Source organism: Polypterus senegalus, chromosome 5 (genome assembly GCF_016835505.1).
Source record: "Polypterus senegalus isolate Bchr_013 chromosome 5, ASM1683550v1, whole genome shotgun sequence".
NCBI classification, from domain to species: domain Eukaryota; kingdom Metazoa; phylum Chordata; class Cladistia; order Polypteriformes; family Polypteridae; genus Polypterus; species Polypterus senegalus.
In genome coordinates this window covers 117,113,673-117,132,432 of record NC_053158.1, presented here as the reverse complement: position 1 = coordinate 117,132,432, position 18,760 = coordinate 117,113,673, and the positions used below count along the sequence as shown (strand labels likewise).

At 38.4% G+C, this 18,760-nt stretch overlaps 1 protein-coding gene across 1 annotated transcript in view; it reads right to left on the bottom strand.

Moving 5' to 3' along the window:
* wnt9a (wingless-type MMTV integration site family, member 9A) overlaps positions 1-18,760 on the bottom strand; it is a 404,562-nt gene that overhangs the window by 368,328 nt on the left and 17,474 nt on the right. The window lies entirely within an intron of this gene.

Here is an 18,760-nt window from a genome sequence, read left to right as displayed (position 1 = left end):
TAAGCAATACTCAAGTCTTTATGTCGGCATTTAAAATCTGCACTTACTGGCCCACTGCAGAAAACACAGGAGTTTAAACTCAGACTGGCCTACAATAAAGGTCTGCAAACAAAAGAAATTTTCTGACTTCAAGGAGAAATAAGCATAACAGCTACTTCACAACACAGGACTAACATTTGAAGGTAGACCAAACTGGGTCCATGCATCTCACTCCTGAAAAGGTTCCGTATTAGAATGGGGATTAAGCTATTGATAAGGCCATTGACTAATTGACCACTGAACCTCCGTTTTCTGCAACATTTCTGAAATTTATAGAAGGAAGGTAATTAATTGCATTCACACTCACGATTATACAATTCTTACTTTCCTACTTTAAAACTGTCGAATTTTAATTCATAATAGGAATTCTTTGAAAACTGGTCCACCTATATTAATTTAACAGAACGGACAATACTACTGCTGCCTTTGTACAAGCTCACCCAAAACTATACAAGCTCCAAAGAGAATCCTTTTCACACTGGACATAACCCCAGTTACCCTTCAATGGTACTTACTTTTTCTGTAGATAATAGGTTTATCCAGGTTTGCCCAAAGGGTGGTGTGGGACTTGATATTTTGGGCTTTGTTAAATGTTCACTCCAAAACTGCCAGAGCCTCCCAGTTACAGAAGGAAAAAAACTTACATTTTTGTTGCCCTTAAGCCAATTTTAGACCTTTGAAATCAAACCACTGGTTTTTAACAACTACCACAATTATATTTCTATATGGTAGAAGGGCTGGCTCATAACAGCAATATGTATTCCTATTATGGTTATCTTTATGTCAACAAGACTGAACTATATTTAATGAAATCTATTTTTGAACTAAAACTTGAAGTCTGGTGACTTATAATGATGTTGAAAACTTATTTTAATAGTTGATTGGTTTTTTGAGAGAAGAAAAGGGACAAATTGTAAGGGGTGTTAAATGTACTGAAATTGCCTGCCTGTTTAACTAGGACATCCTGACATTTGTACCAGTAGAGTACAGTTCCCCGATAACAGTTTAGAAATAAGAAGTATAATTTCTTTTAGCCAAGTATAACCCATTACTCTTAAATGATTAACTATTTTGGGACTTTACATAATTCTTAATAAAGGAAGTGTATTTCTGGACCATACCATTTATCTGTATGCTGGCAAGTTAGAAATGCTTTGTTGTCATTATATGTAAAAGAATGTAGATGATTTAAAGGAAGCTTTAAGTTAGATTTCACCAGTCTACCATGCTTCATTAACAAGAGCATGTAGGCCTCCACCTGTTGTTTAAACAGGATATTCATATTTAAAGTTCATCTGAAATGATGGATCAAGACTCTACAGAGTAAAATACAGAGTAATTTCCGCAACAGGTCTCATACATTAAAAGCTATGAGGTCTTTGCATTTTGCTGTACCCTGCAGGTTTGGGCTAAATGTGCATATATTCAAGCAATCTTTTGTTAGGACTATTTAATAAAGGTTTTGGTGCTTTTGCCGATTTCACAGCTGCAGTCTATTATCAACAACAACATTTATTTATATAGCACATTTAAATACAAAAAGTAGCTCAAAGTGCTTTACATAATGAAGAATAGAAAAATAAAAGACACAGTAAGAAAATAAAATAAGTCAACATTAATTAACATAGAATAAGAGTAAGGTCCAATGGCCAGGGGGGACAGAAAAAAAAAAAACTCCAGACGGCTGGAGAAAAAATAAAATCTGTAGGGCTTCCAGACCATTAAACTGCCCAGTCCCCTCTGGGCATTCAACCGAACATAAATGAAACAGTCCTCTTTGGATTTAGGGTTCTCACGGAAGGAATTGATGATGGTCACGTAGACTTCTGGCTTTTAATCCATCCATCATTGTTGGAGCATCATGATGCTTTGAGTAGGTGGTGGTGGCGCAGGCCACCACCACAAAGAAACCGGAAAAAGAAACAGAAGAGAGAGTAGGGGTCAGTACGATTTTAGAGCCACCATGAATAGTTATTATGATGAATTGAACATACAGAGTATCAGGATTATGTTAAAGTGAAGTTATGAAAAGGCCATGTTAAAGTAATGTGTTTTCAGCAGTGTTTTAAAGTGCTCTGTACTGTATCAGCCTGGCGAATTCCTATTGGCAGGCTATTCCAGATTTTAGGTGCATAGCAGCAGAAGGCCGCCTCACCACTTCTTTTAAGTTTTGTTCTTGGAATTCTAAGGAGACACTCATTTGAGGATCTGAGGTTACGATTTGGAATATAAGGTGTCAGACATTCCGATATATAAGATGGGGCGAGATTATTTAAGGCTTTATAAACCATAAGCAGAATTTTAAAGTCAATCCTGAATGACACAGGTAACCAGTGTAGTGACATCAAAACTGGAGAAATGTGTTCGGATTTTCTTTTCCTAGTTAGGATTCTAGCAGCTGCATTCTGCACTAGTTGCAAACGATTTATGTCTTTTTTGGGTAGTCCTGAAAGGAGTGCGTTACAGTAATCTAGTCGACTGAAAACAAACGAGTGAACTAATTTCTCAGCATCTTTCAGTGATATAAGAGGTCTAACTTTAGCTATGTTTCTTAAGTGAAAAAATGCTGTCCTAGTGATCTGATTAATATGCGATTTAAAATTCAGATTACAGTCAACAATTACCCCTAAGCTTTTTACCTCCGTCTTGACTTTTAATCCTAATGTATCCAGTTTATTTCTAATAGCCTCATTGTATCCATTATTGCCAATCACTAAGATTTCAGTTTTCTTTATTTAACTTGAGAAAGTTACTATTCATCCATTCTGAGATACAAGTCAGACATTGTGCTAGTGAATCAAGAGAATCTGGGTCATCAGGTGTTATTGATAAGTACAGCTGTGTGTCATCAGCATAGCTGTGGTAGCTCATGTTGTGCCCAGAGATAATCTGACCTAACGGAAGCATGTAGATGGAGAACAGCGGACCCAGGATAGAGCCTTGTGGAACACCATATTGATATCATGTGTCTTTGAGTTGTAATTACCACAACTAACAAAGATTTTCTCCCTGTCAGGTAGGATTCAAACCAATTTAAGACACTGCCAGAGAGGCCCACCCATTGACTAAGGCGATTTCTAAGAATATTATGATCAATGGTGTCAAATGCAGCACTCAGATCTAAGAGGATGAGAACAGATAAATGGCCTCTGTCTGCATTTACCCGCAAGTCATTTACTACTTTAACGAGTGCAGTTTCTGTGCTGTGATTTGTTCTAAAACCCGACTGAAATTTATCAAGAATAGCATGTTTATTTAGGTGGTCATTTAACTGCATAATGACTGCCTTCTCAGAACTTTACTTAAGGAAGGCAGGTTAGAGATGGGTCTAAAATTTTCAAGAGCGAGGGTCAAGATTATGTTTCTTAAGTAGTGGTTTAACTACAGCAGTCTTAAGAGAGTCTGAGAAGACCCCCGTATCTAATGATGACTATGTCAAGAACATTATCAATTAGCACGCCCGATACTTCTTTGAAATAATTTGTTGGTATTGGGTCAAGGACGCAGGTGGAGGGTTTTAATTGAGATATTTTTTGTAAATCAGGTAAATCTATCCTAGTGAAAGAGTTTAATTTGTTTATAACAGAATGCTGGGGTTTAGGAGGATCCTTAGTGTTGGGGAGATATACTATGTTATTTCTAATATCATTAATTTTTTGATTGAAAAATACAGCAATAGCCTCACGGGTTTTACTGGAAGTACTTAGGAGGCATTCCTTTGAGTTACCTGGGTTTAGCAGACGATCAATCGTAGAGAATAAGACTGGGATTACTAGCATTGTTATTTATAATCTTTGAGAAATAGCAGGGCCTCTCAAGACGGACAGTGTTATTGTATTCTGTTATTTTAACTTTGAATATTTCATAGTGGATAGTTTAGTCTTCCTCCATTTATGCTCAGCTCTACGGCATGTTCTCTTTAAATCAGACACTCTTTGGGTCTTCCATGGTATAACAATGCTAGAAGATTTTTTAACTGTCTTTTCAGGTGCAACTATGTCAACAGCAGCTCTCACTTTAGTATTAAATCTTTCCACCTTACTATTTACATTATCCTCGCTATTATAGTTGGCACTATAAATGGACTGATTGCTTAGAATGTAAGTTTTAAAGCTGCTGCTGCTGAGTCAAAGAAGCGTTTAACAACATGCCTCTCATGGGTGTTTTTTTCATTATTTTTATACATTTCTATTCTAAAAAATACATAAATAAAAACATGCTAAATTGAACCACAATGTAATGCACAAAATGTAAAGTTTGAGTCTAGCGGTAAACAAATTGGTTCAAAAACTGGCATTAAAAATAATTTAATACTAGAATTACCAGAGTCTACGGAAAAACTCGTACATCCGGCCCACCTTAAAACCATTCGCACCTCTCCGCCAGCGTCTTTTGTCATCTAAATGTGCTGATAAAGACAAGCTGCAAAATGCCGGCTATTCCATTCCCCCCACCGACTTAGACTTTATATATTCAGGAATGACTTTATATATTCTGACGCTCACTTTATGTATTCAGGAAGGACTTGCCTGTTTGGCACCCCATAGGCACTGTATAATACAGTGATATGAAAAACCTATTTGCCCCCTTCCTGATTTCGTATTCTTTTGCATGTTTGTCACACGAAATGTTTCTGATCAAACACATTTAACCATTAGTCAAATATAACACAAGTAAACACAAAATGCAGTTTTTAAATGATGGTTTTATTATTTAGGGAGAAAAAAAATCCAAACCTACATGGCCCTGTGTGAAAAAGTAATTGCCCCCTGAACCGAATAACTGGTTGGGCCACCCTTAGCAGCAATAACTGCAATCAAGCGTTTGCGATAACTTGCAATGAGTCTTTTACAGCGCTCTGGAGGAATTTTGGCCCACTCATCATTGCAGAATTGTTGTAATTATTTGAGGGTTTTCTAGCATGAACCACCTTTTTAAGGTCATGCCATAACATCTCAATTGGATTCAGGTCAGGACGTTGACTAGGCCACTCCAAAGTCTTCATTTTGTTTCTCTTCAGCCATTCAGAGGTGGATTTGCTGGTGTGTTTTGGGTCATTGTCCTCTTGCAGCACCCAAGATCGCTTCAGCTTGAGTTGACGAACAGATGACCGGACATTCTCCTTCAGGATTGTTTGGTAGACCGTAGAATTCATGGTTCCATCTATCACAGCAAGCCTTCCAGGTCCTGAAGCAGCAAAACAACCCTAGACCATCACACTACCACCACCATATTTTACTGTTGGTATGATGTTCTTTTTCTGAAATGCTGTGTTCCTTTTACGCCAGATGTAACGGGACATTTGCCTTCCAAAAGGTGTGATACACCATAGTTAGGTTATTTTTTAACAAGGGGGCAATTACTTTTTCACACAGGGCCATGAAGGTTTGGGTTTTTTTTCTCCCTAAATAATAAAAACCATCATTTAAAAACAGCATTTTGTGTTTACTTGTGTTATATTTGACGGTTAAATGTGTTTGATGATCAGAAACATTTTGTGTGACAGACAAAAGAATAAGAAATCAGGAAGGGGGCAAATAGTTTTTCACACCACTGTATATTCCTCTTCTGCTTTAACTTCTAGTACTTGATATGAACTATTCATTGGCAAAGAAACCACAGTTTAGATTTAAATAATGTTGTGATTTGGAGTCCCAAATACAACAAAAGGATTTCATAGACCGGAACCACTGGCATTTGATGGCAATATCATGGAGAAATGGCACTGGCACATTCAGACAAAGACATATGCACATGAGCATTTATACTTTTCAATTTGTCAGGCTCAGAGGCAATCAAGCAAGACTGTTCTTTTGTATTCACACCCGCTGTTCATGCTGTGTTAGGGCTGGGTGGTAACATGATAATTAGTGCAAAATAACTTATCAATGGAAACATAAGACATGGGCAACAGAAAATTGTTGAAAATTCCATCCATGTTTTAACAGACAACACAAAAACCAATGATAATGAGAACAGCGCCACAACAAAACAATCATGTGGCTGGAACAGAGTTAGAGTCATGTCAGATTAGGTTGACACTTACAGCTGACAGTGGCACACATGACACGTCCAGGAATGAGAGTAAGATGAAAGAGAATTATGACAGAAAATCTAAACTCAAAAAAAGCTCAAAAGAGGAGGACATTGTTGAAAAGAACTGTCAGAGGAATTTGGTACTGTGGAGAGATTTTGGCTATTTAAAATCCGACAAAAAGCAGAGTAGCTTGCACTTCAAATTGTGTCGAAGGCATGTTCTTACAAACACAGGTTTTAAGCTTTTAGTTTTAGATTTATTTATTAAAAGTTTATTTAACTGTAAAATGTAAAAGACTTTGACAGGTCAGAAGTAAGATTTTAGTTTATTATATAGATCTATTTTATTTATTTGAAATACAGTTATATACAGGTGCTGGTCATAAAATTAGAATATCATGACAAAGTTGATTTATTTCAGTAATTCCATTCAAAAAGTGAAACTTGTATATTAGATTCATTTATTACACACAGACTGATGTATTTCAAATGTTTATTTCTTTTAATTTTGATGATTATAACTGACAACTAATGAAAGTCCCAAATTCAGTATATCGGAAAATTAGAATATTGTGAAAATGTTTGAAGGTATTGAAGACACCTGGTGCCACACTCTAAATCAGGTAATTAACTCAAAACAGCTGCAAAAGCGTTTAAATGGTCTCTCGGTCTAGTTCTGTAGCCTACACAATCATGGGGAAGACTGCTGACTTGACAGTTGTCCAAAAGACGACCATTGACACTTTGCACAAGGAGGGCAAGATACAAAAGGTCATTGCTAAAGAGGCTGGCTGTTCACAGAGCTCTGTGTCCAAGCACATTAATAGAGAGGTGAAGGTAAGGACAAGATGTAGTAGAAAAAAAGTGTACAAGCAATAGGGATAACCGCAGCTTGGAGAGGATTATGAAACAAAACCCATTCAAAACTGTGGGGGAGATTCACAAAGAGTGGACTGGAACCACCACGCACAGACGTATGCAAGACATGGGTTTCAGCTGTCGCGTTCCTTGTGTCAAGCCACTCTTGAACAAGAGACAGTGTCAGAAGCGTCTCGCCTGGGTTAAAGACAAAAAGGACTGGACTGCTGCCGAATGGTCCAAAGTTATGTTCTCTGATGAAAGTAAATTTTGCATTTCCTTCGGAAATCAAGGTCCCAGAGTCTGGAGGAAGAGAGGAGAGGCACAGAATCCACGTTGCTTGAGGTCCAGTGTAAAGTTTCCACAGTCAGTGATGGTTTGGGGTGCCATGTTATCTACTGGTGTTGCTCCTTTGTATTTTCTGAGGTCCAAGGTCAACGCAGCCGTCTACCACTTCATGCTTCCTGCTGCCGACGAACTTTATGGAGATGCAGATTTTATTTTCCAATAGGACATGGCACCTGCACACAGTGCCAAAGCTACCAGTACCTGGTTTAAGGACCATGGTATCCCTGTTCTTGATTGGCCAGCAAACTCGCCTGACCTTAACCCCATAGAAAATCTATGAGGTATTGTGAAGAGGAAGATGCACTACGCCAGACCCAACAATTCAGAAGAGCTGAAGGCCACTATCAGAGCAACATGGGCTCTCATAACACCTGAGCAGTGCCACAGACTGATCAACTCCATGCCACGCCGCATTGCTGCAGTAATCCAGGCCAAAGGAACCCCAACTAAATATTGAGTGCTGTACATGCTCATACTTTTCAAGTTCATACCTTTCAGTTGGCCAACATTTCTAAAAATCCTTTATTGCATTGGCCTTAACTGATATTCTAATTTTCCGAGATACTGAATTTGGGACTTTCATTAGTTGTCAGTTATAATCATCAAAATTAAAAGAAATAAACATTTGAAATACATCAGTCTGTGTGTAATGGATGAATCTAATATACAAGTTTCACTTTTTGAATGGAATTACTGAAATAAATCAACTTTGTCATGATATTTTAATTTTATGAGCAGCACCTGTAAAACGTTCTACATTACCTTTGTCACGTTCTTGACAGAAAATACATATATAAAGCAAAATTAACCTTGCATCTCGCATCTTGCTTAGGAGTAAAAAAGAACCTTTAAAGCTTGACAGAAAGTGATTTAAATCGCTTATATATGTGCACCTTACTAAAGTGACTATAGCTGCAGGTGGAAATCTGATTTTACTTATGGTGCCAAGCAGAGTTGTGCTGCAGTGCAACAGTCTATTAGCCAGTGAAAGTGCTGTGAAGAAGCTGCCTGTTACGGTCCTGCCTTTGTCCAGTCTGATTCCACAGGACATCATATATTTCACTGTCGTTACAACAAATAGTTCCGAGCAGGTATCAGCCACAGCACTCACTGTGGGCACCGCTCCTCTTGTGAAAAGAATGGAGATAAAGGCCATCAACTCAGAGAGGGATAGGCAAATTCATTGTACCATGTGAACGTCAGAGACAATAAAACTGAACAATAAAAAAATAAGTGCTATTACAAGTAGCCAAAATTTACACCGGGTGTTACATACTAAAAATCAAATATATGTTATTATAGTAATTATAATAATAATAATAATAGCAGCAGCTTACTAAAAACATGGAGCGCCCAGTCTCGAACCTGGAACCTCTGGGTTACAAGGAAATGGTTTTTAACCTCTGCACCATTCAATAATATATAGTACTCCTGTCATGTACTCCTTGACAGCAACATGTAAATGGAATGCTTCTAATTCATTTAGTTATATTCTTGAGTAAAAGAGCATGTGTTTGATATTTGGACTAAAGTCTTCACACATTATACACTTCATGTCATTATTAGTATAACATGGAAAACGTTTCTGCTTTAGGTATGTGATCAGCATTTCTTGCCATCCTACGCTTACCCAGAATTTTGTAAACACAGAACACATGAAATGCACATATTCCAAATAATGATATACTGAATTATTTACCCTATATAACTCCAGGAACCTCACACGTACATAAGCAGCCTTGGCTTGAGGTGGGAGAACTTTTTGCCCAAATTGAACTCTGTCATGACAGGGGACAGGAAAGCAGGCTGCTTGCTGCTTGTGCTGATCGACATACTGTATTTACAAAACTAAAAAAAAAGACGCTGATCAAGAGGTGCAAAGGGATTTAACAACAACAGTGATAAACCATTTTATGTAGATGGTATTGTGGTAAGCGAAACAGAAGATTCTCACTTGTCAGCAAGAAGTAAAATATTTTGCACTGGGAAACCTGTAAAGTTTAAAGTAGACACTGGATTCAAATGTAATATTAGGTTGGCAAAAGTAAGCTCTGGAAAGCATGTTGACATAAGGAGTACAACACTAGTTGGTTACAGTAGCGAGGAAATTCAGTCAGATATCACTGTAATCCTTTCTTGCCATTCTGCAGGTAACATCCACGATTTACAATTCTGTGCAGTCAGAAAAAATGTACAGTCATGACTAAGCTTAGAAGGGATTGCTTTTGCTTAATAAAGAAGTTCACCATATAAATACAAATGAAAATGACAGTTTTTCACATCTTTAAAGAAAATACGGACATCTTCAAAACTGAAACTGGTAAATTTCCAATTACATATTTCATGAAAATGAATCATGAAATAAAACCAGTTGTCAGACCTGCATACAAGATCCTGGATAGCAATGCAAAGTAAAGTAAAAGCAGAATTAGACAGGATGGTAAATTTAGGAGTTCTTACTACATTGGCAGAGCCTACTGTAAGGGTGTTATCTATGGTCACAGCACAAGAAAAGTTCCAATGACATTCGGTTATGCATTGATCCAAGAGACTTAATTAAAGCTATTGAAAATCCCAGTTTTCACAATAGAGAAGGTAGTAGCACTCATGCTAAATTGGACTTTTTCTCGGTTGCAGATGCCCAGAACTCCTTTTAAAACTTTTTTGTTAAAAAATAACCTAACTGTGGTGTATCACACCGGAGTTCAATTTCCGTAGCCACCCCCAGGCCTGATTAATGACACACCAGTTTCAATCAAGAAATCACTTAAATAGGAGCTGCCTGACACAGAGAAGTAGACCAAAAGCACCTCAAAAGCTAGACATCATGCCAAGATCCAAAGAAATTCAGGAACAAATGAGAACAGAAGTAATTGAGATCTATCAGTCTGGTAAAGGTTATAAAGCCATTTCTAAAGCTTTGGGACTCCAGCGAACCACAGTGAGAGCCATTATCCACAAATGGCAAAAACATGGAACAGTGGTGAACCTTCCCAGGAGTGGCCGGCCAACCAAAATTACCCCAAGAGCGCAGAGATGACTCATCCGAGAGGTCACAAAAGACCCCAGGACAGCGTCTAAAGAACTGCAGGCCTCACTTGCCTCAATTAAGGTCAGTGTTCACGACTCCACCATAAGAAAGAGACTGGGCAAAAAGGGCCTGCATGGCAGATTTCCAAGACGCAAACCACTGTTAAGCAAAAAGAACATTAGGGCTTGTCTCAAATTTGCTAAGAAACATCTCAATGATTGCCAAAACATTTGGGAAAATACCTTGTGGACTGATGAGACAAAAGTTGAACTTTTTGGAAGGCAAATGTCCCGTTACATCTGGCGTAAAAGGAACAGAGCATTTCAGAAAAAGAACATCATACCAACAGTAAAATATGGTGGGGGTAGTGTGATGGTCTGGGGTTGTTTTGCTGCTTCAGGACCTGGAAGGCTTGCTGTAATAGATGGAACCATGAATTCTACTGTCTACCAAAAAATCCTGAAGGAGAATGTCTGGCCATCTGTTCGTCAACTCAAGCTGAAGCGATCTTGGGTGCTGCAACAGGACAATGACCCAAAACACACCAGCAAATCCACCTCTGAATGGCTGAAGAAAAACAAAATGAAGACTTTGGAGTGGCCTAGTCAAATTCCTGACCTGAATCCAATTGAGATGCTATGGCATGACCTTAAAAAGGCGGTTCATGCTAGAAAACCCTCAAATAAAGCTGAATTACAACAATTCTGCAAAGATGAGTGGGCCAAAATTCCCCCAGAGCGCTGTAAAAGACTCATTGCAAGTTATCGCAAACGCTTGATTGCAGTTATTGCTGCTAAGGGTGGCCCAACCAGTTATTAGGTTCAGGGGCAATTACTTTTTCACACAGGGCCATGTAGGTTTGGATTTTTTTTTCTCCCTAAATAATAAAAACCATCATTTAAAAACTGCATTTTGTGTTTACTTGTGTTATATTTGACTAATGGTTAAATGTGTTTGAGGATCAGAAACATTTTGTGTGACAAACATGCAAAAGAATAAGAAATCAGGAAGGGGGCAAATAGTTTTTCACACCACTGTAATGTATGAAGCCTGAAGTCCAAATATCAAAGAAACACTTTCACAAAAGGTACAAATATAACAGAACAAGTATACTTTTATTCAAAAATATAACTGCAGACAAAAAGCCGCCTAAGCATGCCACATTGACATGTATTCACTGTACCTGCCACGGTAGCGTAATGGTATCAGCAGCTGACTGGTAATCAAAAGGTCACGATCCTGCACGTTTGAATTTTGAGAAGTAAACTGCTCTTATTCTTACTATTTTAGAACAAAAACATACATTTGATTTCAATGTGAAACAGCCGGTGTAATTTATGATACTTGTAAAAGGTTAGTTTAATTTTTTTTTTATTATTCACTTTTCATTCTCTCAGTCGTGTTCAGGATCCTTCCCTACCCCGCAAAGCCCCCCCCCTCCCCTCTGACACTGCTATTTTCACATAAAGATTTGCTATAGCTCTGCAGCGTACTTGTAACTGCATTCTCGTACCAATGGCTGCGAACTGAAGTGCCTGCGTATACTTTTCATGGCATTACATGTCTATTTTTTGAGCATGCCCGTGTCGCTCAAACACAGGAACATATGTCGGTGTACAAGTAACAAGTGCACTTTTTTTCTAGACTATAAGTGAGGAAAAAATAAAAGCAAGTTACAGTAGGCGGTTGATACGGCCGATTGCATGGTGCAATGCTAAGAACTGCCGATTTCCAATCTGTGCTATATAAAATCATCCCATTCAAATATTAAACAATTCCCACACACCCTTCCTACATTTACGACATGTGTACTTGTTGCAGTTTACACACCTCTCTGTGCTATGGTTGCTATTACACTGAATGAGCACCTGGCACTGTACTTTTTTCCTTATATAAATAACATTCAAGCTATAGCGTGTCTCCAAATAAATCACATTTGAGCTATAGCACATCTATGTGAAAACAGCAGTGTCAGATGGGCAGTGGGGTCGTCGAACGCGACTGAGAGAATGGAACCAAATTAAAAAAAGCTAACCTTTACAATTATCATGCATTTACACTGGCTCTTACAGGCCGACTGAAATCAAATGTATGTTTTTATTCTAAACTAGTACAGTACATGCAATATTTGAAAACGAGCAGCGTCAGATCGGGGTTGAATGTACGCTGACGCTGTTACAGAAGGCGTCAGCTTATTCAGTGAAGCAGTTTCAACGCGCAGTACGTGTAATATTATTTGAAAACGAACAGCGTCAGATCGGGCGCATATTCAAACCCGATCTGACACTGTTCGTTTTCAAACAATATTGCATTTAGTGCAATGACGTTTTTACATATATTGTCTCTGTCATTCATCTTGCGGTTTGTAATTAGTGACCGCGTGTTTTTCCCCCGACCCCGATCTTGCCAGTTCGCACATGTTGCTGTATGGTGGCATTTCTTTTGTACTCCGGGACATGCAGAGGACAGAATAATACAGAGCAGTAAGTTCAGTGCTATATGCAATCAGACAGGCAGGCAGGCAGGCAAGGCACTAGATATATAAATAAACAGGGAAGGCACTGTAACTCGTAGATATATAAAAAAACAGCTAATGGGAAAGATATATAAATAGATAGGAAGGAAAGGCACTATATGATGATAGGCAGACAAGGAATCTCCTATCCTCTTTAATAAAACCCCTGTGTGCGTCCACACGTGTTCAGTCTCTTCCTGTACATTCCCTGTGTGTGCAGAGAGAGAGTGTGAGAGAGAGAGAGAGAGAGAGAGACACACACACACACACACACACACACACACAGGTGCGTGCGCACGAGACAGACAGACACACATGCACGCACGCCCGCCCGCGCAAGAGACACGCACGCAGGCAGGCCGCGCGAGAGACACACACACTCTCACACACACACACACACACAGAGGCAGGCCCGCATGTGGGACAGACATGCACACACACGCACGCAGGCAGGCCCGCGACAGAGACAGACACGCGCGCACACACACGCCACAGAGACAGACATGCACGCAGGCCTGGGACAGAATCAGACACACACAAACACACACACACACACACACACACACACACACACGCACCCGTGCATTGTTGCAATGTTACTTTTCTTGGTTGTTGATTAGATTACGGATTTTTCAAATGTTAATTTTTTCCCCCTGTGCTTAAAACTCATTAAAAAAGGTGTTTTTAGCGAGCGGGTCGTAAGGCTATAGCGCGAACTCTTGCAGTGTTAGTTTTCTCTGTTGTTCAAGGTTTTCTTAGAGTTATTCAATGTTTTTACATTTAGTTTGCTATTACGCTGTGCATTCAATGGTATAAATTAACTATATTTGTGCTTAGTATCTTAAAAAAAAAAAATATATATACATACATACACACACACACATACAGTTCATACGGTCTGGAACGGATTAATTGTATTTACATACAATCCTATGGGGGAAAATTAGTTTGGTTCCACTGTATTACTGTCTGACAAAATTACAGGCATTTTACGGAAATACAAATCATTATTATTGAGAGAGAAAATTTAAAAAGGCACACAATACAGTGACGCATATTACAGCCACATACAAGGTCCCTTGCCATTTAATATAGACTGTTCCTACTAATGTTTATGCACTACTGTTCTAGCGCCTGTTATTGTAACAGGCTTAATGTCTAGTATAATAATAAAATTACTGTTATTACTATACTCAGCAAAAAAAGAAACGTTCCTTTTTCCAGGACTGTGTATTTCAACAATAATGTTTTAAAAATCCAAATAACTTTACAGATCTTCATTGTAAACGGTTTAAACAATGTTTTCCATGCATGTTCAATTAACCATAATCAATTAATTAACATGCACCTGTGGAATGGTCATTAAGACCTTAACAGCTTACAGAAAAGTAGGCATTTAAGGTCACAGTTCAAAAAACACTGGACACTAAAGAGACTTGTCTACCGACTGTGAAAAACACCCAAAGAAAGATGCCCAGTGTCCCTGCTCATCTGCGTGAACGTGCAGTAGGCATGCTGCAGGGAGGCATGAGGACTGCTGATGTGGCTAGGGCAATAAATTGCCATGTCCGCACTGTGAGACGCCCAAGACAGCGCTACAGGGAGACAGGAAGGACAGCTGATCATCCTCGCAGTGGAAGAGCTGGGATCTCAATCCCATTGAGCACGTCTGGGACCTGTTGGATCGCAGTGAGGGGGCTAGGGCCATTCCCCCCCAGAAATGTCCAGGAACTTCCAGGTGCCTTGGTGTAAGAGTGGGGTAACATCTCACAGCAAGAACTGACAAATCTGGTCCAGTCCATGAGGAGGAGATGCACTGCAGTACTTCAAGCAGCTGGTGGCCACACCAGATACTGACTGGTACTTTTGATTTTGAGCCTCCCTTCATTCAGGGACACATTGTGAAACATTTTTAGTTTATGTCTTATGGTGTTGACTCTTTTAGTGTTCATACAAATAATTTACACATTTAAGTTTACTAAAAGTAAAAACAGTTGAAAGTCAGAGGACGTTTCTTTTTTTGCTGAGTAGACAGGGAGTTCAGGCAGGCAGAACGACAAAGGTTAAAAATAAATACATTTTCTCCCCAGCGGGGAATCGAACTCTGATTTCTTGAGGTACAGCAAGTTTGCTGCAGTCTAAGTGATGAAATCTTACCACTATGCCACGGAAGCAGTTGTTAAAATCTTGAACCTTTTACGAAAGTGTTTATTTGATCTTTGGCCTTCAGGCTTCACACATTTTATAGTTTATGCCTACATTTCGTAACATTTATTAATAAAACATGAAAAAGTTTCCGTTTTAACATTGTGTTTACACAGATTACTTTAGAAACGGAACACACATAAAATGCGTGTGTTCCCAATAACAATCTATTATTTCCACTCTAAAACTCCATTTCACACCCAGATAATCGAGGCATGAAATGGGAGAAGTTCGTGCATGTTCTAAGTCGGTGGGGGGGGGATGGAAAAGCCGGCTGCTTGCAGTTTTTTTAAATCGGCACATTTACAGGACAAAGGAGGCTGGTGGAGAGGCGAGAACGGTTTTAAGAAGTGATTTAAGGTGGGACGGATCTACGAGTTTTTTCGTAGACTATGGTAATTCTAGTGTTAAAACATTGCCTAGGTATGATCGATTTTTTTATGAAAATTGATCCAAAACCAAATGGTGCAGAAAGCTTAATGACATATAAAAGGATATAAAAACGGTTGCAAGTTGCCATTTGCAAATGTATCATTTACCCTGACTCAGACAGAGATGCATTATGCAACTTTATTAACTATATATACGGAAGGTCAATTCAGATTGAAACCGATCATCAACCACTAGTAAAAATACTGAACAAGTCGATACATACAGTACAGTACACATGCATCTTGCCAATGCCTTGTCACGTACACCCAGAAAAGAACACTAAAACACAAAACTAACAGAATTTGAACTTATGGAAATCAAGCAAATATCATCATGGTTTCATGACTTAAGAAATCACAGTTACAGACCAGACTCTTCAAAACCTGAGTAATGTTATCAACCAAGGCTGGCCAACACATGAAACAAGTTTAGCACTTGAAATTCAGCAGCATTTTCCACACAGGGATGAGCTCACCGTGGTCCAAAAAGTAGTAGTTCCTAAATCATTGCAAAAGGCACATGTAAAAATTCTTCACAGAAGAAGAGGCACAGAATCAAGTAAACACAGGGCAATAGGCATTATATTCTGGCCCCAAATGACTAAAAGATATTGAAAGAGACATTTTCATGTTTAGTTTGCAACAGTAATAAGCCACATCAACAAAAGAACCTCTTCACTTGCACCCAATCCTTGTTGAAGTAGATTTTTTCAAATAGAAAGGTCAACATTACCTGGTACTAGCCAACATTTACTTTGGAAGGGTTGAAGTTGATCTACTCAGTGATCCGACATCTAACACAGTAATTAAAAAAGTAAAAAGGCATTTCTCCATTCATGGAAGCCCACATAAAGTAATCACATTTAATGGTGCACAGTTCACTAGTCAACATTTTAAAGAATTTACTGTATCTTGAGATTTTATTCATGTAACCATCAGCCTAGAATACCCACAAGTTAATGGTTTGCCTGAAAGATGTCCACAGTGCAAAGCATTTAATAGACATCCTCCCCTCAGGGAGCAATAGAGTATATAAAAAAATATGACAAATTCAAAAATAAAATTCAGCAAGTACCCATTATTCACCTTATGAATAAGGCTTAAAGTGGAAACACTAGACAGGCTTGACTTAGAGATTTCTTTCAGAAAACACTTCCCACTCTCAAACCAGGCCTCTCAGCTCAATGACCTCTGGTAGCCATCTTTTCAATTTCCTGTTGGTCACTAGCTGGATTTACAACTGGTTTTCAAAGAAATATGAAAAAGTCCAGGTTTTGTTCAAATCTTGCCCTGCAGGTCCATCAAGCTATATACCTCTCTGGACATTAGCAAACAAGTGGTCTAGTGTCCTGTTCCATTTTGAATTGCCCATTGCATTGCACACACAAACTGCCTAAATTGGAGAGAGAGTTGAATCTCCACAAATCATAAAAAAGGTGATGGGTTATTGGGCTGGAGAACATCACTTTGTGCTTCGCTGTTGGCAAAGGGAGGAACAAAAGACAGCAAACAAAATTACTGGATTACAACTTTATTATTTACCTAAAGTCTTCCTACCATCAAACTCCACTCAACTGTTAAAAGGTTATAGAAAAGTTATTTGCCGGTTATTAGAATTGCATCATTTATTATTCATATACATTTCAAACCCACCAACCACCCTCTTACCATATGGTTACAGATTTATGTCTACTAGCACCGTACAAAAACCATTCACAACCAGGTGGTCTCCATCAAACAAGAGGTTAGGTTTCTCAATATCCTGTCTGTGCTTAACAGTATTCCCTGCTCCTCCATCTTGTCGGTTACCAGTTTGACATATTTCTTAATAAAAGAATGAAGGCACAATTTTGCATTAGCTTGTTTTCTTGCTAGAGTTAAGGCACAGCAATGCTCCAAAAGGCCAGTAATTCACAAACTACTGCTAGATTTGAAAATGGTCTTGATTTTTAAATGACCCCAGCAGTAGCTGCGACTACTGAAATGGCATTTTCTCATCCTCCCCTCATTAAAGTATCTGGAGGTTCAGCTAACTGATTGTCCCCACAAGTCTGTCTGGGTATTTAAACAAATATTCCCAATTATAGAGTCACACCACTATGGAGGTGCTGTCCTTCAGAGAATCAACGGATGCAAATATTTCTAAATTTCCTATAAATATTAATCTCACATTGCTGTACTCTTCTCAGTGCATAAAATAAAGAAAAAAAAAAAATGAGAATTAAAACAATCTTGTCAATTAGCGGTAAAATGAGACACCTATTGTGAAACTATGGAACAAAAAACAAAAGCAACTGTCATTCTCCAGAACTGAACTAGACAAGTGATATAACTTGAATAGAATTTTAATCAAATATTTTGAATTCATACATAATTTTTACTATTTCACATAAGCATATAAAATTATTTATATATACACACACATACAATTCACACATCTGTATATATGCTTAAGTTGTAACAATGGACTATTAAAAGCATAAGGAAAAGGAATGAAGGGAACTAAAGAATTAGCTAAATGCGGCTTAAAGCTTGGGTACGTGAGGCTTCTGCCTCATCTAGAGGAGCTGCCAAGATGGCTGACAAGGTTAAAATGAAGTAGATGTGTAATGAACACCGCCCTTAAAGAGCGAGAACAGACTAGTGAGAAAGCCCAATCAACCCTGTTACGAAGCAATGATAAGACCAATGGGAAGAACCGTAGGACACGACTATTAGCAAATCAATGTTTTGAATAACGGAAGAATCAGGGGTGCGGAAATCCAACGCCCGACACGGGTAAATTGACCGTCGGACAAGCTTGTTCTTCGCAGACAAGTGCAATTTTCTGGAGAAAAAAGAATTCTATGTGCTGTGCAGGGCACATTTTTACCACTACTTTCAAATTTTAAACATTTGGGTATGTACTTCGTGCGGAAACAGTCTACTTAGGCATGTTCTTCATTATTGGTCTTCAATATTGTGTTACAAAATGATGGCTGATTTTTCAAAGGGGAAGCACTCTTACAGTCTTACATAAGTATTTTACCCTACTATTTACATGCTTGGAGATGCGGTCATTTTTTTTCATGCCGACATTACGATGTAATCGACTTATTTTTTTATTATAAATCGATAACTTTTATATTGTATTGATAAAATTCATTGTTTCTACATAAAATGCAGTCATTTTACTTACAATGCAAATGTTTTCACCACATAAAGCTTGTTAGGCAGTTAATCTTTTCTGAAATTTGCGATTTCGCATAGGTTGTGATATATTGAGGAGTTAAATTTATTGCACGACAACAATTCTGA